The 27,566-nt window shown below is 38.6% G+C and overlaps 1 pseudogene across 1 annotated transcript; it reads right to left on the bottom strand.

Annotated features, from left to right (window-relative positions):
- Positions 1 to 1,620: 1,620 nt before the first annotated feature.
- Positions 1,621 to 22,122, bottom strand: LOC309609976 (WD repeat-containing protein 82 pseudogene; annotated as a pseudogene). Its single transcript has one exon. The product of its transcript is annotated as a WD repeat-containing protein 82 pseudogene (transcript).
- Between the last annotated feature and the right edge of the window lie 5,444 nt (positions 22,123 to 27,566).

The raw sequence follows: 27,566 nt of genomic DNA, 5'->3' as shown, positions 1-27,566 counted from the left end.
ACAAACTGGAAAAGAAGCAAAACTGTTGCTGTTTGCAGATGACATGATACTATACATAGAGAATCCTAAAGATGCCACCAGAAAACTACTAGAGCTAATTAATGAATTTGGTAAAGATGCAGGATACAAAATTAATGCACAGAAATCCTTGCATTCCTATACACTAACAATGAAAGATCAGAAAGATAAATTAAGGAAACACTCCCATTCACCATTGCAACAAAAAGAATAAAATACCTAGGAATAAACCTACCTAAGGTGGTAAAAAACTGTACTCAGAAAACTATAAGACACTGATGAAAGAAATCAAAGATGACACAAACAGATGGAGAGATATACCATGTTGTTGGATTGGAAGAATCACTATTGTGAAAATGACTATAGTACGCAAAGCAATCTACAGATTCAGTGTAACCCTTATCAAATTATCTGTGACAGTTTTTACAGAACTAGAAGAAAAAATATTAAAATTTGTATGGAGACACAAAAGACCCTGAATAGCCAAAGCAGTCTTGAGGGAAAAAAACGGAGCTGGAGGAATCAGACTCCCTGACTTCAGACTATACTACAAAGCTACAGTAATCAATACAATATGGTACTGGCTCAAAAACAGAAATATAGATCAATGGAACAGGATAGAAACCCCAGAGATAAACCCACCCACCTATGGTCAACTAATCTATGACAAACGAGACAAGGATATACAGTGGAGAAAAGACAGTCTCTTCAATAAGTGGTGCTGGGAAAACTGGACAGCTACATGTAAAAGAAGGAAATTAGAACACTCCCTAACACCATACACAAAAATGAACTCAAAATTGATTAAAGACCTAAATATAAGACTAGACACTATAAAACGCTTAGAGGAAAACATAGGAAGAACACTCTTTGACATAAATCACAGCAAGATATTTTTTGACCCACTTTCTAGAGAAATGGACATTAAAAACAAAAATAAACAAATGGGACCTAATGAAACTTAAAAGCTTTTGCACAACAAAGGAAACTACAAACAAGATGAAAAGACAACTCTCAGAATGGGAAAAAATATTTGCAAATGAAGCAACGGACAAAGGACTAATCTCCGCAATATATAAATAGCTTATGTAACTCAATATTAAACAAACAAAAAACCCAATAAAAAAATGGGCAGAGGGCTTCCCTGGTGGTGCAGTGGTTGAGAATCTGCCTGCCAATGCAGGGGACACAGGTTCGAGCCCTGGTCTGGGAAGATCCCACATGCCGCGGAGCAACTGGGCCCATGAGCCACAATTACTGAGCCTGCACGTCTGGAGCCTGTGCTCCGCAACAAGAGAGGCCACGATAGTGAGAGGCCTGGGCACCGCGATGAAGAGTGGCCCCCGCTTGCCACAAATGGAGAAAGCCCTTGCACAGAAACGAAGACCCAACACAGCCATAAATAAATTTAAAAAAAAAAAAAAGAAAAAATAAATGGGCAGAAGACCTAAATAGATATTTCTCCAAAGAAGACATACATATGGCCAAGAAGCACATGAAAAGCTGCTCAACATCACTAATTATTAGAGAAATGCAAATCAAAACTACAATGAGGTATCACCTCACACTGGTTAGAATGGGCATAATCAGAAAATCACAACAAATTCTGGAGAGGGTGTGGAGAAAATGGAGCCCTGTTGCACTGTTGGTGGGGATGTAAATTGATACAGACACTATGGAGAACAGTATGGAAGTGCCTTAAAAAACTAAAAATAGAACTACCATATGACTCAGCAATCCCACTACTGGGCATATACCCTGAGAAAACCATAATTCAAAATGACACTTACACCCCAATATTCATTGTAGCACTATTTACAATAGCCAGGTAATGGAAGCAACCTAAATGCCCATTGACAGACGAATGGATAAAGAAGATGTGGTACATATATACAATGGAATATTACTCAGCCATAAAAAGGAAAGAAATTGGGTCGTCTGTAGAGACATGGATGGACCTAGAGACTGTCATACAGAGTGAAGTAAGTCAGAAAAGAGAAAAACAAATATCGTATATTAACATATTTATATGTGGAATCTAGAAAAATGGTACAGATGAACCGGTTTGCAAGTCAGAAATAGAGACACAGATGTAGAGAACAAATGTATGGACACCAAGGGGGGAAAGTGGCAGGGGGTGGTGGTGGTGGGATGAATTGAGAGATTGGGATTGACATATATACAGTAATATGTATAAAACAGATAACTAATAAGAACCTGCTGTATAAAAAAATTAAGTAAAATAAAATTCAAAAAAAAGAAAAAAGAAAGAAAACAAAGAGGCTGGTAACTTCAGAAGGAATGTATAGCATGTATTTGATTTTAGCACGGAGAAAGAAAACAAAACAAAACAAAACTAGGTTTTCAAATGACTACATTTTCTCTAAGCTTTACTAGGTATGGAATTCTCTTTAAGTAACTCTTCTAAGAAAACATTAAAAAAAAATAGTTTTTGTTCTCAAACCTAATTCCAACATGGAATTGCTCAAATCGCAGGCTTTTCTGGAACTTGGTAAGTATTGGCAAGTTTTATTTCTTCAAACCTTTTCAAACTGGCTGGATCATTCATTCGGAAGCAGCTAGATCCAGGATTCGTCTTCACCACATTAAAACATTTGTCATCTTTCCGTCAATGTGCGGCAAGACACAGTTGTTATGGCTGTCCTGCCAGTTAAGCCCATTTAAGGTTTTCTAACTGAAGCTTCAAATAGTGGCATCTGTTCTTCATCATCTTAATCTGTGGTCATTTTCCTGAAAGGCCAAAGATGGCCAATTCATCCTTCGACTGGAAATCAATATGCCTCTAACCTCATGTGGCCCAGATTTTATGAATAACATCCATGGTTTCATTCAGAAATGTTCCACCTTCCTTTGAATCTTGGAAAAATAGAGATCATTCTGTACTCTGCTTTCCAGATGGTTCTGTCTTCAGCCATCATTCAGCAATGAGCCAGCAGCCTGCTTATTAGAAAAGTCCTAGGGGAACGTTCTCACTGGTGCACTGACAGGGATCATAGCTTTCTCATCAGATACCACTGCAAATGGAGATTCTGACAGGTTAAGCAATGACAAGCATTTCCTGGGTTGCACAGACTTGAAAGATTTTCCATTAAAGAAAGATTTTGGTAATAAGTTGATCGAACATTTCTGATGCTGGTTTATATTCAGGTTAGACTCATGGGATGCCACCCCCACTCGTAGATTCTACAATCAGCATCATAGCATCTTTACTGCATGTTCATCCATCTATTTATTCTACTCTTCATCTATCAATTCATCTTATTTTTTGATTCATTTCAAAGTAAATAGCAGACACGCATATATTTCTCCCTAAATACTTTAGCATGCTTTAACTAAAGTTAAGCATTTGTTTACAGTATTTTTTCTTTCATGACATGATTTATAAACAAGAAAATTTGCAAATTTTACATGAATGTTTGTTAAGTTTGGACAAATGAATATATCTATGTAACCCAAACCTCTATCAAGATGTAGAACTTTACCCTCACCCTAGAAACTTCTCTCATGTCTCCTACCAGTTAATTTCCACCTCTGTTCCATTTACAACAGTTCTGATTATTTTCCACAGTAATTTTTTTTTCCACAACAGTAGTTTTGACTGTTGTATGATTTCATTAGAATGGAATCATACAATATGTATTCTCGTGTAAGGTTTCTTTTTTTCAATATAATGTTTTTTGAGATTCAGCTGTTGTATGTATCAATAGTTCATTCCTTTTTAATTTTTGAGTTACACTCTACTGTATAAATAAGTCACATTTTGTTGATTTATTCTGCTACTGATGGACACCTGGTCTATTTCCAATTTCTGGCTAATATGAATAGAGCTGCTATAAATATTCTTATACAAATCTTTTTACAGATTAGTCTTTGCTATCTCTGGTAACATCTGAAAGTAAAATTTTGGGGTCACAGATAGCTGTGTCTTTAGTTTTATAATAAACTTTCAGACCTCTTTTTTCCCCAAAGTAATCGTACAGCAATGTAAGAGTGTAAGAAAATTCCAGTTGCTCCATGTCTTCACCAACACTTAATATTGTCAGTCTTTTTAATTTTGGCTTTTCTGGTAGCTCTATTCATTGTGACTTTTTAATTTACATTTCTTTCCTGGCTAATAGTGTCAAGCACTTTTGATATGTGCTAATTGGTCACTCACATACGTTATTTGTAAAGTGTCTGTTCAAATGTTTTTCCCATTTTTTAAATTGGACTGCTTGTCCTTTTACTATAAAGTTGTATGGTTTCTTTATATTCTAAATGCCAACCTTGTGAATATTTTCTCTAGGCTAGCCTACTCATTTTTGTAGTCGCATCTTTTGTTGTATATCAGTTTTGCATTTTGATAAAATCTAAGTTATCTATCTTACATTATTGAGTCACTGCTTTCTGTGTTCTTTCTGAGAAACGATTGCTTAAACGAAAGTAAGAAATATGTTCTCCTGTTTTCCTTTTAAATTCTAATTAATTTTGGGTGTGGTATGAGAAAGCAGTCAAGATATTTTTCCTGCATATGGACTCAGTTGTTCCAGCACTATTTGTTAAAAATCCACACTTTGCTCCATCGAATTTCTTTGGCACCTTTGTGGAAAATTGAATGTCTACATAAGTGTGGGTTTAGTTTGGAGCATTCTATTTTATTTTGTTGATCTATCTCTTTATGGTTTGGCCAATACCATACCGTTTTTATTACTGCACATTGTAGTAAGTCTTGAAATCAGATCATGTATATCCTATAATTTTGTTCTTTTTCAGGCTTGCTTTGAATATTCCAGGTCCATTGCAGTGCCATGTATATTTTATAAGCAGCTTTTAAGTGTCTATGAAAACCCTGACTGGGATTGTGTTGACTCTATAGATTAACTTGAAGAGAATTAATATCTTTATGATATTGAGTATTCTAATCTATGAACATGATATCTCTCCATTTATTTTGGTCTTCTTTTTATTCTTTTGGCAATATTGTGTTATTTTCAGTGATAACATTCTGCATGCCTTTTGTTAAATTTATTCCTAAAGGCTTTCTGTTATTTGATGTTACTGTAAATGATATGCTACTTTCAATTTCGATTATTTTATCTTGACATAAAAAAATAAAATTGATTTTTATTTTATTTATTTATTTCCGTTTAAGACAGATAACATGGAAAAAACATTTATATGTTAAGTACAAAAAGGACATAAAATTGTATATACAGTAGAATAACAACTATGTAAACACACCAAAAAATCTATGCACAGAAATGTCTAGAGGAACACTAAACACCAAAAGATTAGCAGTGGTAACATTTGGTTGGCAAACTGATTCTTTTTAAAATTCCCAGATTTTTCTTAATAAGCATTAATTATGATTGCAATGGATTTTTTTCTTAAAAACAAAAAAAAATACCCCACTGGCTGGTGGTTGAGCAGTGCAGTGTCACTGTCGCATATAAATCAGAGGCTTTGGCCCTGACTCTTGAGAGCGTGGTGCGCCCCCCACCCCCAGGAGAGCTTAAGCACCTCTGGCTCCCACTGAGGGTGTCCTTGAAGCCCTGGTGCTCCTCAGCCTCTCTGACCCACAGACTCTTTTCTCCCTTAATTCTGCCTTATTCCCACTACCACATCATCTTTGGTCACTTCCAGCTGCATCTTTCCCTTTCCTTCCCAACTCAGGAGCCAGCTCTACAGCCACAGGTCCCCATAAATAGAAGCAGTGCAGTGCATAATTTCAAAGGACATGGTTGGCCCGCTTTGGACACACAGGAACTCAATACAAATCATTTTCCTGCTGATAGACAAGTCATGCGTGGTGGCTGCTCAGGGTACAGATATGTTAATTACACAGGTTTTCTTGTTAACCTACAGTTCCAAGTACTTTCTCTGAACAGTTATTCCTACCATGAATTTTCTACCCTGGAAAGCCAGGGGTGGGCAGTAATAGCTCAGATCACTTGGTTTCTAAAATTCCCTCCACTCTGAGAATGTAGAGCTATACAGTGTGTGGCACCTCAGAAGCTGCAGATTCCAGCCTATATCTGGGAAAGACGTATGCCCCTTGCTTTTAAGGTTAAGGAACAAGCCAAAAAGTAATTGCTAAAAAAGCAAAACAAAGGGCTTCCCTGGTGGCGCAGTGGTTGAGAATCTGCCTGCCAATGCAGGGGACATGGGTTCGAGCCCTGGTCTGGGAAGATCCCACATGCCGCGGAGCAACTGGGCCCGTGAGCCACAACTACTGAGCCTGTGTGTCTAGAGCCTGTGCTCTGCAACAAGAGAGGCCACGATAGTGAGAGGCCCGCACACCGCGATGAAGAGTGGTCCCTGCTTGCCGCAACTAGAGAAAGCCCTAGCACAGAAACGAAGACCCAACACAGCCAAAAATAAAAATAAATAAATTAATAAATTAATTAAAAAAAAAAAGTCTGCTGGCCCCTGAATCAAGTCCCTCACACTAAGGTATTACAGTTTAATAAAAAAAAAAAAAAAAAAAAAAGCAAAACAAAACAGTAATTGCTAGCAATTCACAGCCTATTCCTGCGGCTGAACAGAGGCAGTAATGGCTTGCTTTCCCCACTAGCAGCTAGGTACTCTTGGGCAAGTCAAACATAACCTTGTTGAGCCTGTTTCTGGATCTGCAGGGAATGTGTTACTCGCTTAGACATTTGGGAACTTAGTGAAATAACATGCCACTTGTCCTGCTCTTAGAAGGCCATGCAGGGGAAAAGGCAATGAGCTACCTGCAGCTCATCTCAACCCCAATCAGGAATCCTCCCTCTCCCAAGAGAAGGCAAGGAAAAGAAGTAAGAAAGCAGACATACCAGGTAAACAGGAGTGACCTATAATTGTCAAAGAAACCTCAGACAAGCTGAAAATGCTCTGGTTCCAGCATCCTGTCCCAAAATGCTGGGAGCCAGACACAAAAGCCATGCAAAAGTGACTGTCACACACACACAGGTGCAGACAGAGCATCACTGGGCAAAAAGGGGGCTGATACTGCAGAGAAGACCCCAAAGTGTGGCTTGAGGAACGCAAGGGAGTCATTCCAAGACCCTCACTTAGCTGCCTTGGGGACAGGGAACACTCAAAAGCTTTGCTTTTGTTCAGTCTCCCAAAGGGAAAAAGGTAATAGGGAAGACTAACACTTGTGGCAAACACTATTAGCAAGGATGCAGTCTTTCTCCTGGGGCATAGGACTCCATCTCCTTCAGCTGAACTCTGATACTTTTAAAATATATATATATACACACACACACACATGCATACATATATGTATATATGTATGCACACACACATATATGTATATATGTATGCACATACACGATATATTTAAATGAAGGTGTACACACACTGTGCTAAAATACAAACAACAGAAATCCCAAGTCATATATAAAAAGGCTAAATATAACATATAACACAAGCCTAGAGCCAGCTCTTGGTTGGGAGCTGGGGAAGGGGTGGTATCATCTGGAGACTATGTACATAACTTGTGGTGGGCAGGGAAGGCATCAGTATAGACTCACTCCACATACTGGCCCACAGGAAAGCTCATATACCAAAATAGATGTCCACCTTGCTTTTGTATACAACCAAACTTGGCAGGCACCCAGAAGGACTGTGGGTTTGTTTTGATGACAGGGCACCACATCAAGCTGCTGTTAAACCTCCCAGCCCTAGGAATTCACCTGCTACCCCTCCTCCCTCCCTTTCAGACTCTTGGCCCTTTTTCCCACCCTACACCCAGAGCCTGAGGCACACCCAGATCACCCACCCTCACATGACTAAATGCAAGGCTTCCTGGCAAGCAAGGTCCTTCTGTTATCTGTCCCTTTCTGATCCTAAGATATATGGAGACATTTCTGTAAATGTTTGGCACCTAAGTAACATGATGGTTGTGGATAATGCCACAATGACACAGGGAGATCCAGTAACAAGACATGCAGGATGAGGGCAAGGGGCACTGAGCTGCCCTAGCATCTCAAAACCAGAACTGCGGCTTCCTATGCATTTATCGGGGTGGGAGAAGGGATGTGCAGAATTAATTTCACCGACTCCTCAACAGCAAATACATTCAAAATGGAAGGTGTCTTGAGGACCCCACTATACCCTAATCACGAGTCTGGTCACTCCTCTGGAGGAGCTCGGTGCAGTGACAGCTGGAAAATCTGAGTCCCGATTGAATCTGCTTCACCAAGAGTCCTTTTGAAGAAGCTTGGCAATGTAATTCATTTCTTTTGAGCAAATGTGCAGCACATCCTTGGGAAGGCCATGTGGAAGGATGCTCTCCAGCCCAGTCAAATGATCCAGTCTCACTATTATCTTAGTTCCCTCTAAGTTTTTTTTCCTACTGGCCACCCTCACTGTACAGAAAACAGGCAAGCACCATGCAGGTCAGTCATCGATGGTGGGCAACCAGAAGGCCATGTTGGAACAAGCACTGGCAAAAGTCATGAACTTGGGGTTGACCTGCAGACAGGTGATGGGGCCTGTGTGTTTGCCATCCAACATCGCTACGTTTATACCACTCTCTCCATTCCAGACATGGATCTTGCCATCCTCTGTACCAATCATAATAAACTGCGAGTCTGGAGTAAAGGAGGCCTCCAGTGTGACGGCTTTGCTGCTGGCATAACCCCCAAACGTATGCATCACCACTCACTTGAATGCATCGATCAGATGGATGAAGCTGCCATTGGTAGAGATGAGGATGAGTTTGCCTTCACTGCTGAACTTAACTCCCGTCCACTCGCAAGTCCGATCATACTGTGTCTTAAATGTCGCAAATGGCCCCTTATCGAAAGAGCGAAGATCATAAAGTTTGACCATTTCAGAATTGACACCTGCAGTAAAAATTAATCCTTCTGGATCAAAAGAACAAACTGGTTTGCCCTGTAGATGCATGAGACCCTGGCAGTTAGGGGACTGGAGATCCCAGAGCCGAATGGTCTTATGAAGAGACCCAGAAATGAAAGTGTCATCCACGGGTGACATGGACAAGGCCACCACCCTTTTTCTATGTCCAGGAAAGTATCTGATGTATTTGTTGTCATGAAAGGACAGGTAACGGATAGTATCACCTGTTTTGTTAGGGCTGTAAACGACTGTGTTTGCTGCATGAGTGTATCTGATGAGGTCCATGCCATATTTCTTACTGTACAGGGTTCTCTTTGGTTTGCCCTCCTGGCAGTCACAGAGCACGATGGAGTCGTCATCGCTGCTCGAGATGACCGTCTCGCCGTTGAGGCTGAAGTCGAAGCTGTTAATCTTGTCCGAGTTCTCGCGGAACACCTTGGCGACATGGAAGTTCCGCAGCACGCTGTCGCTCAGCTTCATGGCGGCGAATGCTGGAGGTGGCGGCGGCTAAAATGGATTTTTATATTTTAACCTTTGTTCTATGACCTTTCTATTTTTTAAAATTAATATTTATTTATTTATGGCTGCACTGGGTCTTAGTTGCAGTGCGTGGGATCTTCATTGCGGTATGTGGGATCTTTCACTGCAGGGTGCAGGGTTCTTCGTTGGGGAGCATGGGCTTCTCTCTAGTTGTGGCACGTGGGCTCTGTAGTTGTGGCTTTTGTGCTCAGTAGTTGTGGTGTGTGGGCTTAGTTGCCCTGCTGGCATGTGGGATCTTAGTTCCCCGACCAGGGACCTGTGTCCCGTGCATTGGAAAGCGGATTCTTAACCACTGGATCACCAGGGAAGTCCCTATTCTATGACCTTTCTAAATCCATTTACTAGCTGTAGAAATTATTTTGTAAGTTCCTTAGGATTTTCTGTATGCCCAATGATGTTGTCTGAAAATAGCATCAGTTTTGTTTCTTCTTTTCCAGTCTACATGCCTGCTTTCTCTTATTCTTCTATTACAATTTTAGAATTACATTTCATAAAATACTCAGTGAGTGGTAATGGAAGTGGACATCCTGATCTTAGGGGTAAAGAATTAACTTTACGATTATGTGTAATGTTAGTTGTACAGTTTTTGTAGTTGTCCTTCATTAGATTGAGGAGTTTCTTTTTAATACTTGTTTGCTGAGAGCTTTTTTCATGAGTAACTGCTGAACTCATTAGCTAATTTTTCTGCAACTATTGAAATGATGTTTTTACTCCTTTATTGTGTTAATATGGTGAACTCCACTGATTGATTTTCAGAGATTCAACCAATCTTGCATTTGTGGGATAAACCCCACTAGGACCTGATGTATTATTCCTTTTATATATTACTGGATTTACTTGTGAAATATTTTGTTAAGAAATTTTGTGTCTAAATGTAAAATAGATAGCTAGTGGGAAGCAGCCACATAGCACAGGGAGATCAGCTCAGTGCTTTGTGACCACATAGAGGGGTGGGGTAGGGAGGGTGGGATATGCAAGAGGGAGGAGATATGGGGATATATGTATATGTATAGCTGATTCACTTTGTTATACAGCAGAAACTAACACACCATTGTAAAGCAATTATACTCCAATAAAGATGTTAAAAAAAAAAGAAATTTTGTGTCTATATTAAGAAAGTATATTGTCCTGTAATTTTGTTCCTTCACCTTTTTGGTAATATCTTCTTAAGTTGTAGTAAGATTTTACTAGCAGATTTATTCCCTCAGCAGATGTCCTCTGGAGAATCAATGGTCAGAATTATATCCTATGTTCACCCCATATCAACTAGTGACAAAGGAATGGTTTCCTAAGCTTGATTTTAGACTATTAAGGATACACTTCTGAGAGAGGGGCTGCTACTAAAGCTATGTGGAGAGGGTGACTCCCCAATCAAAATCACAAGTTGTTTTGGAGAGGGAAAAGGAACAGCTCTTACAATACATCCACAAAAGATATTATTACTATCATCCCCTTTGACAGAAGGGGAAAAAATAGTTTAAGAGGTTAAATAGCCAAAGGTACACAGCCAGCAAGTAGGAGACCCAGAATTATGGCATAATGAAAACAGTATGACTACAGGTGCCAAGAAACTTGTTATAACCTAGTTATATCATGAAGTAACTCTGGGACCTGTAGCTATTCACCAAAACTCTCAGGAGCTCAGTCTCTCCATCTCAAAATTAAGCTCTAAAGTAAGTTCTATGAATCACAAATTTCACTCTCAAAGACAGATTTCCACAGCACGTGTCCCCAAATTTTATTGAATTGATTAATGAACCATTTGTGACTTGAAATATCAGGAACTAAATGTCAATATCAATTCTGTTGGAAGATAAAGCAACTAGAATATTGGTTTTGTGTAAGAAACTTGGAGCAAGAAGAGCTGAAGTTTGGAAACTGAGTTTACATGATATTCCATCTTCATTTTCTTTTTAAAAAATCTTATGATTTACATAGTTATAAAATTTCTACTACCTTGTAATTAAATACATGTAAAGAATTAAAGCAACAAAAGATTTAAAGTTATGAAGGAGACATTATGGTAGTGAAAAAACTTAAGCATAACTCAGTTTGAATCTTGGTTCTGCCTCTTCCTAAAAGAGTAAGGACAAGTCACTTAACTTACTGACTCTCAGATTCTTCATTAGAAGAGGCACGAGAAAGTCTGGTGAAGATTAAAAAAGCTATCTCTCAAAGTTATATGAAAATGATGAGGTAATATATGTAAAATTAATCACAAAATATATCTACATAGAAGGTGCTCAATAATTATTTGTCCCTCTCCCAATATTACTTATGAATGATGATTATAAATGTGCTTCCTTGTGAAGTGGATATTTCTAAGCTAGTCTGGATAACTTAGAATGTGTGAGGCTTTGATTATTGTATATTTTGATGAAAACTGAGACTCCTCTCCAAGCCTTAAATTAATCCAGACATAAGAGGGGTTAAGGGAGGGAGCTGTAGCAATAGGAATTGCATCTTTATGATTTTCTGTGGTGTGCCTTGCTCCCACTCCCTTCTGATCCAGGTACTTGAGAACTTCTTCCTTAATGAGGTTTTTCATCTTCTACACAGCTATAATTTTACTCCCAGGAAGATTTACATAGATGTGAAAGAAAAATTCTACCTGAAAGGTTAAGGTCCCAGGTAATAGAGCAAACCTTAACCCTACACGTGGTAACTGAATTTAGGAATTTGGGAAGGCTTATTAATACCCTCCCTAATTCTTCTTCATCCACTGATTTATGCTTGAATTCTCTGTTTCATTCTTAATAACTCTTAAATTACATATACAAAATCTCTGCGGTAACAATTGAAGAGGTTAACCAGAATTTTGCAATTACCCATGAAGTGAGGAGCTACAAGTAGATTTTAAAGAGGATTAAAGGAAAGCTTTAGAACGCTGAAGGGGGCAGAGTGTGGGAACCAAAGACAAATTTCATCCGGAGTTTTGTCCAGAACTAATCCTTATATGCAACCCATCACAACAGTTTACACGTTTTCTATTCCTCTGGTAGCCAGTAGTTGAATTGGATTCTTTGCTTCTTTTTTCAAGAGAATAGTTACCAACCAATACATGTTCCTAGCTCATCTTTTATTACTCTTCTATAGAAACCAAGGTGACTTCCTTGCTAGTCTCAAAATATGCTTTATACTTTCTTACTTCTACATGATTGCTCAGAATATGTCCTACCCAGAAAGCCCTCGCTGTCCACTGAAATCTTGCTCATTGGTCAGTGCCATTTTCAAATACTCCCTTCTTTGTTCATCTCTCTTTGTGTCACTAAACATATGTTACCTAGGATGGCAGATATTTTGTTAACAGCTCTATGAAATCATAAGGTACTTTATCTCAGAGAGTAACAATTAGCTATCTCTGTAGTACCCTCCACGACAACTTTCACATTATAGGCACTTCATTTTTAATCTATTTGCTTAGTTTCTATTCTATTTGTAAAATAAATATAGAATAAATTTGTAGCATAAATTAACAAATGGAGTAATACTGTGCCTTGAAAAATCACTGACCTGAACAAACTGAAAATTTCCTAAATCGCTTCTAGTACCATCACCAAATGGTATGTATATGTTTTTGGGGGAATAGCTCACTTTTGACATTTTGTGTTTGAGTTGTTGCTGTTATTATATTTTAGAGATATCATGGAAAATAATAAATGAAGTACAGTATTCTAGATAGGAAACAAGAAATCTGAGCATTGGGCACTAAAATATATGATGACCAGTAATTTATTTCATTAACTTTCTCAGAGAGCTAAATTGCTAATCTTGGTTACTTGCTATGACTGATGTTTGTTGGTTTTATTGTAGCAACTCTTCCATCTGTTGATGGCCAGTAGTTAAATTGGATTCTTCTTTCTTTGCCAAAAGAGTAGATGACTTAATAAAAGTGTGGTGTTTCTATATAATATTAATAATATCTCCTTTTTTTTTTTTTTCGGTATGTCATTTGCTCCAATCAAGAAGACTCATAGTTAATGTTGCCTGTCCTCCACTGAAAATTAACTCAAAAAAGATCCACCCTAAATGGAAGAGCCACTCTGTCAAAAGACAAGAGATGACCATGGATCAGAGGACTATTTGTAGTTCAATGGTTTAGAGGTTAATACAAAGACATGTTATTCCTGAGTCCTGTTGAAGTCTAAAGACATTGCCAATGCACTAAATTGGAGACAGTCTGATAAAATAATTATGAACAAAATATCACCGGAGACTATCAATTTTTTTAAAAAAATTAATACAAATACATGGTAATTTTCAATTTTCACTCCCTTTGGAGCATATATATCCTGACACTTTAAAATTTCAAGTGACTTAGGCTTTGCATTTAAAAAAATAGATTCCTTTCTGTTATGTCTCTGGTGTAGTTATTTCTCACCCACAGAACCTAGAATTAGATGATTTTCAGGAGCTAGGAATAAAATAATTGCTAAAGATTCTACCAAGGTCCAAAATTGTTCTTGAATTAAAGGGATGTTAAGCCTAACTAAAGTGAAGGAGAATTTCCATCCAATAAATTTCAGAAGTGTAGGGCTTCTAATTTACCCCTCTGCAATTGACAGTTCTTTGAGACTGTGTGAGTCCCCAAAAAGAAGGCTGGAAAAAGCCAAATTAAAGGGCAGACATCTTAGATCACTCCAAGAATCCAAAATGAAACTGCCTTCTGCAGCTCCACCCAACAAACAGAAATTTTCCAGTTATAAAATTTCCATCCAATCTCTTTTCAGAATCCTAACCTACACATTTTGTATTTCAGTTCTTCCTCTTGTACAGGCTTAGATTTCCCTCAGATCTGTGATTCTGTCTTTATTTCAAAAACTCAGGATTCCTTACTTTCTGAAGACTGATTTAATGATTTACGAATGATCTTCTTTTGCCAGGTTGTCAACAAATTGTCCAAGACTGTGTTCCTGAAATAGCTGAAATCATTTTCAGGCCAAACTCCATAGACATTACATTTTATTATCCTAGAAAGAACCGCAAGACATTAGTCACTGCTAGTTGCATTCCTATGTTATGAAAGACTTTTATTACTTCTGTTTCTATATTCACAAGAGTGCCCCAGTTTTCCCAACATTATTTAGAATAACAAATCAGTATGCTCCTATACTATCATCCATTCTGTACCCAAAAGACTCTGATTAGTAAGGTAGACATTTCAGAAGTGCCTAGTTCTGAGTCAGCTGAGGCTTCATGCATTCATTACCTCGTGCTTGTGGTCGTGGCCAGGACAAAATATTTTATTTCCTTAATCTCAGAGGCTTGTGACTCTGGGAATCCACCAGCAATGACCCTCGGCTCAATCGTCTATAAGTGATCATTCCTGTGAACAATCTCCTTCCATTTCATCACAGTCTTCTTGGAAGGTCCTCAACAATATGGTCAAGCCTGTATTGAAAAACATATATACCACTTTACTCATCTGAAATGAAGACTCAGTAAAAGTATATGCACTTTTCTGCTCTGCCTTTTCACACTTGCATTTATACTGTGATCATTTTTATTATCCTTATACTTTTAAAATATGAGTTGAGTAGTATGTAATATTTTAAAACGTGGCTATAGAACAATTAAACATTTCTATTTAGTATTATAGGGTTTAAAATTTTTTTAACATATAATTACACTATGTATCTTCTTTTTTAAAAAAAATTGGGGTATAGTTGATTTACAATGTTGTGTTAGTTTCTGCTGTACAACGAAATGAATCAGCTATAAGTATACATATATCCCCTCCCTCTTGGACCCTCTTAACCACATCCCACCCATCTAGGTTACCACATAGCACCGAGCTGAGCTCCCTGTGCTATACAGCATGTTCCCACTAGCTATTTGTTTTACACATGGTAGTGTATATATGTCAATCCCAATCTCCCAATTCTTCCCCCCTTCCCCCACCCCGTGTGTCCTCATGTCTGTTCTCTATGTCTGCATCTCTATTCCTGCCCTGCAAATAGGTTCATCTGTGCCATTTTTCTAGATTCCACATACATAGACAGATGAATGGATAAAGAAGATGTGGTACATATATACAATAGAATATTACTCAGCCATAAAAAGGAATGAAATTGAGTCATTTGTAGAGACGTGGATGGACCTAGAGTCTGTCACACAGAGTGAAGTAAGTCAGAAAGAGAAAAACAAATATCGTATATTAACACATATATGTGGAATGTGTATCTTATTCTTAATGATTTTTTGGTTGTTTGTTTTTGACCTTATCTTGGGTGTGTATATCAAAGTGATAACAGAGGTTCTTTAATTTTCTCTTTACTCATCTCATATTTATCCTGAGACTCTTTGGGAGTAGAACTGAAATAAAATAGAAGCAGGAGCTTAGCAGGTTTTCTAAGCAGCAGTTTATTGGTTCTACAACATAAAAGAGGAGAAAGGCTGTAGGTGTTGGTTTACAGGGCTGGCTCCCTTGGCACTGGCTGAGCAGAGTGCTTCTGGGCTATAGGACAGGCCTGAGCATATATGGCACGTATGGCTTCATGGAGACAGTTGAGAGAATAGTAGGCACTCCTTACTTTTATAGGCACTCACACTTTTACTGCAGTAGTTCCATAGGTACTCACACTTTTAGTGTAATAGTTCAGTAGGCACTCACTCTTTAAGTGGCTTAAAACCTTGTATCCTACAATTGGCTGTCATTGTGACATGAGAGGTGAAACCCAGTTAAACACTTGGTTTTAGCTTTGGCCCCCTGGCCTGGGGTGGAGTGGCTTTTCTACCTTGTTGGCCTGTGAGGTCACCCCACACCCCTTCAGTACTTCTCTGAAGCTTCTGTTTATTGAGTTGGTTATTAATTAGTGCTACAAGTGAATTCTTGCTGCGCCATCTGACTATACCTGTGGCACCCTGTGTCACTTCCCCTGGATCACCTCTGATTTCAGCCATAATTTTGATGAGCGTTCAGCACAACCTTAGAGTCACCTTCACTGACAGCATCCCACTCCTAAGTGCACCATGTGCCTTTTCACTTTCTGCTCCAGGGCTTTCTTTAACTCTGCAGGAGCCTATAAGATGAGCTTGGTCCATGCACAAGCTCGGTCCAGAAATTCAGAGTAGTTAATACTCATCAACAAATATGGGATGTGAGCTGGTATGTAAGGATTACAACCTCCCATTCTTTATACCATTAAGTGACAATTCTAGTAAATATTTTGAATGCGTCTCTTGACATCTCCTTACCCACAGTAGAGACTTTGATAATGCTCTCATATTTTCTCCTCCTTCCTTGTCTCACTCTCCTCATTACTTCACTCTTCTATCCTGGGATTGTATCTTAAATGAAATACCCTTGTCCAAGTCTTTGTCTCAGCCTCTGCTTTCAGGGAGCCCAAAGTAAGAGAGTTGGCACAGAAGTGGTCCTTAAAAGACAATTCTCAGAATTGGATTATAGAAATGGTTCACTCACCAGTGAGAAGCAATTATAGATGGCATTACTGAGGATAAGTGGAGAGGTGATAACTTCTAGGATGGTTATAACTGCTGGCAAGTTATAGCATTACAAGTACTAAGATGCTCACCTGTGTTGGATTCAGAGGAGGTACAGATATGAGTAGAAGGAATGGTATATAGCAGGGGTTGGCCTGCTGTAAACTGTTCTCTAAAGCTGATCCACTGCCTAATTTTGTTCATAAACGGTTATTGAAACACAGTCATGTGCATTTATTTACATGTTGTCTGTGGCTGTTTTTATGCTATGTTTAGTAGTTGCAGCAGAGACCATATGTCTAACAAAGCCTAAAATATTTACCCTCTGACTTCTTACAAAAAATGTTGGCTGATTTCTAGTGTATAGCATGGGTTAATCTCAGCTAGACTGGATTGCATGCTATTGATTGCATGCCTATCTCTAGAGTTGCCTGAAGAATAGTACTGATCCTTGACCAAAGCCACAGAATCTACTAATTGAGATGAATTGTACTTTGCAAACATGAGTCTGTGAGTTGTTTGAGGACGGGATATAATTACTTGTTAGCATTGTATAATAATAATATTTGGATTTACCAATTATGACTTTGCAGCTGATTTTAGTAGAACATGGTGGGGGGGGGGTTTCAATGTTTGAGGCTGGTCACATGGCTGGAATGTGGTTACATAAATAACTTACTAAATAAGATCCCGTGAGCATAAGCTAGTGCCATAAGTGTTAGGAGTGGAATGATTGAAAAGATCTTTGACTAACCTTTATCTTGGACTTCTCAGTCTTCTGAACTGTGAAAATAAATTTCTGTTGTTTAAGCCACTCAGTGTAGTACTTTGTTCTAGCAGCCTGAGCAGACTAATACAGATGATAAAAGAGATGAAAATGAATTTTTGTGTCTGAAATGGTTACTAAGTCATCCTTGGTTTGAAGTGGTAAAGACATTGTGCTCTGTGATAGGGGAAAACTTATCAATGGTACTTAAGGATAATAGATATAGAGCCTAGGAAAATAGGAAGATGGACTAAAAGGGATGTATAGATTGACAGCAAAGTGTCAAAGAGTTTTGTTAATCATTTCATTGCTAGTGAAGAGGCACCAGAAATTAAGTTTATTTTTGCACTTTGGTCAGAAAGTGAAGCTCGAACCAAGGGAATCTGAGTGACTGTGATATTTGAAAGGAAAGCTACTCCTGTTTGACCTCTAGTTACAAAAAGCATGGTTTACATGGGAAATGTTGTAGGACAAGAGAACATGGGGACCAGAGGATATACAGTTAAGAAACTGAATCACTTTATTGATGGGTATAAGCAGTTCCGTGGGGAGTCATTGTTAATCTGTTACTTAGAATTATTTACCACCCCATCAGCTGGGGTGGATTCCCCAGCTCTGGATACTGCTGAATGGAAAATATGTTTTGATTAATACCAGAACTACAATTAGCAGCCATTTTTGCAGAGATGAAAATCTCACAGGAGGGACAAACATTCAACCTGTTGTATTGGACTAAAGGAGGAACACATCATACCTGTAAGGAAGAGTCGAGCTACCCCACCCCATCTGGCTAAACTTGGTCACATAGCAGCAAATGACTTACTACTGAATGCGTAAGAGAGTCTCATGTCTTTATCTTTCAAATCCCATCCCATATAAATGAGAATGGGCAAGGAATCAGGCACTATCAAGACTACTATTGCTTCCAGAAACATGGGTTAGATAGTATAATTACTTAGAGACAAAGACAGTTGATTTAAAATAAATGATAGTTGGAAGGTAAAATAATTGCAGCCACTAAGTTTCAGAGTATTTTGTCATGCAGTAATATGCAGCACTTATATAATGAATACAATATCCCATGGTGGATTAAAATGTGGGGTTTTTGGCAGGCTTCATTATGAGACTCACAGTTTTTTTTTTTTAACATCTTTATTGAAGTATAATTGCTTTACAATGGTGTGTTAGTTTCTGCTTTAAAACAAAGTGAATCAGATATACATATACATATGTTCCCATATCTCTTCCCTCTTGCATCTCCCTCCCTCCCACCCTCCCTATCCCACCCTTCTAGGTGGTCACAAAGCACTGAGCTGATCTCCCTGTGCTATGCGGCTGCTTCCCACTAGCTATCTATTTTACATTTGGTAGTGTATATATGTCCATGACACCCTCTCACCCTGTCACATCTCACCCCTCCCCCTCCCCATATCCTCAAGTCCATTCTTTAGTAGGTCTGTGTCTTTATTCCCATCTTGCCACTAGGTTCTTCATGACCTTTTTTTTTTTTCCCTTAGATTCCATATATATGTGTTAGCATACTGTATTTGTTTTTCTCTTTCTGACTTACTTCACTCTGTATGACAGACTCTAACTCCATCCACCTCATTACAAATACCTCCATTTCATTTCTTTTTAGACTCACAGTTTTTACCTCTAGGGATCTGGAAGAAGGTTATGTTTTCTCTGGCAGAGAATTCCCCATCATTTGAGAAGCAGGTCCTTGTGTTGTACTGGACCCTAGAAAAGACCAAGTTTCATGTCATAGGGCACCAAACAAGTTACCAAGATGCTCATCATGACCTGGATAGTATCAGACCCATGAGGTTACAAGACTGGATGGGCACAGCAGCAATGCATTGTACATATCTGAGATTGGGCCTGGACAGGTCCAGGAGGCACCAGTAAATTCTTTGAATTTGTAACCTGGCCTCTCATGACACCCACATTTATTGTAGAAATGCTTCTTCCTCAACTCACAGTATACCTCACAGAAGGTTTCCTAAGGCCAACTGGTAGAAGTAGGAGAAACTGGGAACTAGTTCACAGATGGGTTTATAAACATATTCTAGCTTTAATTGGAATGCTTCAGAACTTTAGCCCCACTCAGAGATGTCCTGAAAGATAGTGGTGGGTCATCCACCAAATGGGAAAATCTTTGAGTGGTACACTTGGCATCCCTTTTGTGTAGCTCATGGTAATGATGCAAATGGAATGCTGACCAGTGGCCAGTAGCTTGGAAGGAGCAAGATCCAGGACAAGGAGATCTGAGGAAGCAGCATGAAGATAGATTTTTTGGGGGGAATGGACACTTTTTGTGAGGACTTTGTATTAACTTTAGTGCCCACAGAAAAAATCCACTACAGAGAAGGCAACCAACAGTCAGGCCAAATAATACAGTAGATTTCAGCTAGTTTCTATGCTCAGGCTCCTCATCATTGCACAGAGGATCCATTAAGGTAGCTATGGTGGCAGTGATGGGGGTTATGCATGGGTAAAGCATAGGATCCCTCTAATTAAGACTGATTTAGCTATTGCCATGGCTGAATGTCCAATCTGCCAGTGAAGAGGCCAACACTGGGCTGCTAATATGATACAACCAACCATCTACTTGAAAGCTAATTGGTTATATCAGATCCCTTCTACCCTAAAAAGTGCACTGATTTATCTCTAACAAAATTATCTAGTCTGGATTTGGATTTGCCTTATCTATCCATTATACCTTGGCCAGCACCACCATTTGAGAGCTTATAGAATAAGTCATCTATCAGCATGATACCCTACACATATTGTTTCGGGCCAAATGATCTGTTTTATGATAAAAGAGGTACAACACTGGGTGCATGGTAATGAACTCTACTCATCTTACCCATACGTATCTCAGCAGCCTGATGCAGATGACATATTAGAATGGTGGAATGTCCAGTTAAAAGCTCAACTAAGGTGCCAGCTTGGGGCTAACACTGGCCGATCATTGGCTTGGGGTGCTGTCCTCTAGGATACAGTATTATATTGAATCAGCAGTATGTATGTGGGAGCTATATCCTCAACAGGCAGACTAGATGGGTCAAACAACCAAGAGATGGTAGTAGGATTAGGCCCTCTCACCATCAATTTCAGATGCTACTTGTGGAATTTGTGCTATCTTCATAACACTAATTTCTGCTTGATCAGAGGTTCTAGTTCCTAGGGAGAAAAAGCTTTTACCAGAGAACAGAGTAAGAATTCCATTGGTTCTACATGCCATCGGAACAGCAGGCACAGAATGAAATGACTAAAAAGATGGCAGTGATTAGTCTGATTTCTAGGGAGAGCCAAGGTTGTTTCTACTTAAGTTGAGGATGATGTCTGGAACTCAGGGAAATCTCTGGGTGCATCTTTTGTTATTTCCATGCCCAGTGTTAATAATGAATGACAATTACAGCATTCGCTTCCTGACAAGAGGAAGACAACTAAGGGCTTAGATGTCTCAGGGATGATGATCTACATGTCTTCTCCAAGACGTATTGATCAGTTGGAGGACTGACAAAAAAAAAAGTGAGAAATATCTAAAATGGATATTGGGGGAGGGAGATAATGAATATTAATTCTTGCTTTGGGGTCAGTTGTAACAACAAGGATGTCAGTTTTCTCACCTAATCTCCTTTTCTTAAGTCTTTGCTGATACTGTAGCTGGCCACACCTTTGAAGCAGACCGTGTGATATATTGGATTTAATGGAGAGCTTGGGCAGATTGGAGGGATGTGGGAGGTGGGTTGTATCAGACAACTCTTATATACAATTTCATATATTCTAAGCCTACATTTTGCACCAGCCATAATAGTAGCAACCATATCTGCTCAGATTTTGATAAGCTTCATGAAATTGAAACTTGACCATGACTCATCTTGAGCTTCATGGTATGTACCTCTTGCTTTCTGCTCCATGGTTTCTCTGAAGTCAGAGTATGGGATATCTATGGGTATTAGTTCAACACCCACAGTATGCGATTAGAAACTGCAGGAGAGTTAGATTGGTGGGGCCACACTTGACCAATGGAATATAGGAGCTAATGTATAACTTTTTCTTTTGTCTCCTGGGCAGTCAGTTATGAGGCATATTTCATAAGGTTCTTTGGACAGTACCATAATATCGAACAACAATTGCCTGAAGCAGTGGCCAGCTTTATAACACATGCTTCAGTTGTTTTTTGGTCTTTCCCTGTTGAGTCCCCGGTCCCTCATGCCTGTTTCCTGGTTTACATTCTCAAATAAACCACCTGCATGTAAGGCTTTATCACAAAGTCAGCTTTAAGAGAGAAATATGTGCTAGAATTATTTCTCTATATGCCTTTCTCCCTAATGGACTGTAAGTTTCTTCAGGGTAGGGACGACTAGGTGCTCAACTGATGTTTCTTGAATTAATTGAATCAAGAAAAATTCAACATACATAAATATTTTCCAAGTATGGCCTTGGTCTGATTTTTTCTTTCAACAGAGTAAAACATAAATATCCAAGGAAATTGAAGTTATTTTAAAAGGGAAGGTTACTTGTTAAAACAAATTTGGCTCTCTTTACTATGGTCAACTGTCTTAAGCCTATGAGGCAAGGGACAGTTAGATAGGTCAATAGAAGATGGAATATCTGAAAACTGGCTGCCATTATGTGGCTTCACTTAAGAAATAATTAAGCATCATAAAAATAATTAAAATGGAAAGAAAACTACCAGTCACTAGAGTTAGGTGGTCTAATTACAATAATATATGCCACTTATTGAGAACCAAGTGTTGATAGGCACTTTTCTCAGTATTCTCCATGTATTCTCTCAGTTAATTCTTGTAATCTCATACAATAGAGACTTATGGTTCTTATATATGTGGAAACTGAGGTATGGAAATATTAAGTAACTTGCCCAAGTTCACACACAGGAAAAATGAGTTAAGACATGACCTCAGACTCTCTACTCTAGGACATCTTCATCACTGTAGCGTAGCTTGAAGACACGTGAGTTGTCTATTCAATCTTCACATGGGCTCAAGGCCGTATCTAAAAAGCTGATTTAGTATCACTTTTACATTTCTGGCTCAAGATTCCTGACTCTATATGCCAGATCAAGCAAAAACAATATTGCATACAAATTAAAAGGTAATAAGTGTGAACCTAGATATGGGATACAGAGAAGACCTAGTGCATGCTTTATTTTTTGCTAGGACATCTAATAGTAAAGGTACAAATGAAGTAGTACACAAAAGGTCTGTACTTAGATCTGTCTGTGTTCTGAGTGTGTGCTTTGGTTCAGTCTACCACGTGAGTATAATTTGATAGGAAATATATAGCCATGAATACTTTAAACAAATTATTTAGCCTTCTGTGCTTTAGTTTTCTTCAGTTGTCATGTGTTTACCTGCTCTCCATTTAAACACAGGGTTCTTACAAGGTTGAAAAGAATGTGGTTTGAGAAGGCTGAAAGTCCTATTTGTGTTTAGCGTTATTAGTCATTACTTTCCATCATTAAATTTCTTATGCATCTGCTATATGACCCCATACTGTCCACTGTATAAGGTCATCTTTCTTATAATTAAAATAGTCCTCAAACCAAAAATGTTATTGTTTGAGGATATGTTATTATGACCCTTTGGATTAATGCAATATTTTCAGAGATGACACAATGAAAGAATGTTTAAACCTCTGAGAATGCATAAATGTTTTCTTTTTATAGCTTTTGATATTAAAGAAGCTATTGAGTGCTCTGGACAAACGCTCCTTTTGGGTGAGGTTCATAGCTTCATTGGTTCAGTTTCTCTTCTCTTGGAAACTTTGTGATGGTTTGTGTAACCAGAATCTTTAGAACACTTGTTCATGATGTAGGAACAAGGTCAAGTGTAGCTCTTGGTCAAATTTCTATTTGCTTCCCAACCCAATTTAGCTGCCATAAAATGGTCAGGCTACTCTCGAACTGAAACATGGGCAATCTCCATACAAATGTTACAGAAGGATACTGTGCCTCTGTGTTCCCTTCACACCAGGGAAGAATGGCGAAAGGGAAGACATTACTTCAGTGGGGAGAGAAATAGATTTTTATTAGACTTATTGGAAATCAAATTGAGGCTAAATCATAAGAGGAGTGTGAACTCTAAGGGGCAGGATTGGAATTTCTTTATTTCTTTAATCCCAGGACCCAGAAAGGCACATTGTAAGCATTTTAGTAAATAATTTTAAAGAAAATAATAAATTGACATTTAACCTAAGAAAACCCATTCCTTTCACTCAATAAAGGGATAATTGTGAGGGTGAAGTTAGAAAAATCAGGATTCAAGTCTGGCTTCTTCCCCTTATAATTTTTATTTATCAAATAAAAAATTATTCTGTGTGTTTACTGAACTTCTAAACATAAAACTTCTCATCCGTAAAATGGAGATGAAACTAGCTTCTATATGAGTGACAGAGAAATCTATTTAAAATGCAAATCTGACCAAGACACTCTTGCTTTAAAAATTACTGTCTCCGGGATGAAGTATAGGCTCCCTAGTGAATCACAAAACCCCTTGATGATCTGGCCTTTGGCTTTCTTCTGGACAAATAAACTCTTACAGTTGCTACTGGTGGATTTATAAGCCATAAGAGTTTGTTGAAAAGAAGAGTGATGAATACGTAAGACAGACTAGTTCTTATAATATCAGGTCAGCAGTGGAGTTCCAGAGATCAGAAATGCGTCCCTTGCAAATAATAGAAAACCCTACTACAGTGATTGAAATAGATAGGAAGAAATGTCAAGTGGAAAAGCCCTGAGGAGGGAAGCAGGTTGGCATGTTCCAGGAAAAAAAGCAACCAGTCAGGGATGCAAAACAACACCGAAGAAGAAGGCAAGGGTCAGATCAAATCACCTACAGCTTTGAATGCTCATATTAACCAGTATGAATTTTATGCTACATGTAATGGGATAAGGTTGAAAGGTTTTAGGCAAGTCAGAATAAATATGAGGTGAGAAACAGAATGAAATCTAGGGATTGGTTTCAAAACCAATTGAATGGCAGTGTAATTTATTACAAGGGGAAGGCAGAGAGAAACAGACGTTGTTGGTTGTGGAAGCAAAGGGCAGAAAATCAATAGCTTTATTTAGACATGTTTGAGATGCCTCTTAGACATCGCTGTAATTTGGTTTAGTAAATATTAAGTGTGGATTTCAGGAGTGAGACATAGGCTGGAGAAAGCCTTGTTTTCCCTAGAGTTAGGGGTCTCCTTCCAGGGTTTACCTTGGAGGATTTCAAACTCTTCTCCTGCAGTCGTAGGGTTCGCAGGAAATACCACGGGAGCAACTCAACAAACTGAGGGACAGTCAAGGGGATGGAGCTCCTTTAACAGAGCATGCCTTGTGTATTTGCTTGTTCTTTAAATGTGTTTTCTACATATAGATTCCACATAATATTTCATTAAAAAAAATTGAAAGTTACAGCATCATAATAACTAGCATGTACATAGTGCTTATAATGTGCTAGACACTGTTCTAGTTTATATATATATATATACATACACTCATTAGATATATATTACTATATATATTAGATGTAAGTACTAATTTAAATATCACAACAAAAACCTTGTACAGTAGGCACAATTATTAGACCTATTTTATGATGGGGAAACTGAGGTGGAGAGTCTAAGTGACTTACCTAAGTTTCAAAGCTAGAAAGAGGTGGAGTCAGAGTTCCGTTGGATGCCTCATCACTACCACAGAATAATACTGAAACTTTCTAACAGAATACACAAAACTTTAACCTACTTTGATGCCTCATGGCTTATAAAAATATCCCAAGCTGCTGATGCCCCAACTAGCCTGAATTGTGACCATTTCTCCAAGTCATTCATACTCTTGCCTCTGTACCCTTTTTGTTCTAGTCTTCAAAACCCAGCTAAATATAATGTTTTCATAAAGTCTTGCTTGAGTCCTCATCTTCTGAGGGCAGAGTGAATCACGACCTCCTTTGAGCTTTCAGAATGCTCTGTTCACGGCCCACATCCATCAATCATGATTTTTTTTCTTGTGCGTTGCCCATTCTCTACCTTTCACACACCCACATAGAGACTGTGAAAGCCTTAAGGACCACAGTACACCTCCCTTGTTTACCAGAGCTTCATAAGGTCTCTTCACTTCTGGAACTAATGGTCTAGAACAAATGTAGACACAGAAGCAACTAAAACCCAATAAACAACTGCTCTAAAGAACTGGCATTTCACAGATTCTTGAATCGAACTTAAGTTCAAATCCTGGCTTTGCCACTTGCTTCCTAAACTTAGAGAAGTTATTTAACCTTCATTTGCCTCAGTCTGTGTATCTGTAATGTGCAAATAATAGTACCTACTTCATAATGTTGTTATAAAGATTAAACAAGTCATGCAACACACTTGAAACAGTAACTGGCACGCAGTATTTGATAAAGGTTTGTTATTATTTATTGTTTATTGCTATTGTTATTTACTTTATTGCACTACCTTTACTATAGAAACATATTCCAATGTGTCCCAGATGATTATATTCTGTATTTCAAGTACTTGAAAATGTAAGTGACATTACATATTTTTTGAATGAGTGACTCAATTAATGGGCAGACTATATCCATTGAATCATCCATTAGTACAACAAATATTTACTGTGTATCTGCAATGTTCTACTGCTATGCTAGTTTCTGAGGTTTTATTGGTGAACCATATAAATAAGGTTTCTGTCCTCTCAGAGACTACAGTCTCACCCAGATGGGGCATAGGTGGCACAAACAAATAGGCATTACATCACAAGATATAAACCATATGATAAGGAAAGTTCAGAGCGCTATGAGAATAGAGGAAAGATCTCTTCGCATATTTGGGAAGTCTAAATGTTACCTGAATTAATACAGTTAGCGAACCAGGTCAGTGGATCAGGAGAAAAGAGAATACAAGACTGGTGTTTAAGCAGAGAACATACAGAAAGTTTTGGAAGCCAGGGAGAACACGGTATTGGAAGAACTTCATTGTGATTAGATACAAGACAGCAGAAGGCAACAGGCTCAGATCACGAAAGATCTTGTGGTCATTTTAGTCAGTTTGGACTTCATTCTTAATGCAGCGGTTAGTTATTGAAGGTCTTAATTAGAAGAGTAACTTGAGGGGGCTTCCCTGGGTTTCCCTGGTGGTGCAGTGGTTGAGAATCTGCCTGCCAATGCAGGGGACACGGGTTCGAGCCCTGGTCTGGGAAGATCCCACATGCCGCGGAGCAACTGGGCCCGTGAGCCACAACTACTGAGCCTGCGCGTCTGGAGCCCGTGCTCCGCAATAAGAAAGGTCGCGATAGTAAGAGGCCCGCGCACAGCGATGAAGAGTGGCCCCCGCTTGCCGCAACTAGAGAAAGCCCTCGCACAGAAACGAAGACCCAACACAGCCAAAAATAAATAAATTAATTAATTAAGAATGCAAATTAAAAAAAAAAAAGAGGAGTAACTTGATCAGAATTGTGTTTTAACAATATCATTCTGGCTTCAGTGTACAGAGTAAATTGGACAAGTCCAAGACTGAATATAGGGAGACTATTGTGGGGCTTTTGTAAAAGTCTAAGAGACTAAGAGAGACTGGCCTAAGTGAGTGGAAGTGATAATAAAGACATGAGGACTGGAGTTAAAGCATCAAGGCCTGGGAATAGATTGGAAATGAGGGTTGGTGAAGAGATGGACACGTCTAATATAGTGTTTCGCTTTCTGAGAGAAAACAGAATAGGTAGGGTACTGGGTGTGCGGATACCATGAGGATAGCACAGGGGCTAGAGTTGGTGAGAGGGTGATGAGTTCGCATTTGGAAATACTCAGTTTCAGCTGCTCATGACATTCAAAAGTATAAAGCAGCTATAGCTGAATTAACCCAGGGCTTGGGTTTTACGAGACAGTGATTAAATGAATAAGCAGCAAGGTGACTGAGAATATTGAAAGAAGTTAATAAAAGTGAT

Source organism: Balaenoptera borealis (genome assembly GCF_965194805.1).
Source record: "Balaenoptera borealis genome assembly, chromosome: 13".
NCBI lineage: Eukaryota > Metazoa > Chordata > Mammalia > Artiodactyla > Balaenopteridae > Balaenoptera > Balaenoptera borealis.
This window is presented reverse-complemented; position numbering and strand designations above follow the sequence as displayed.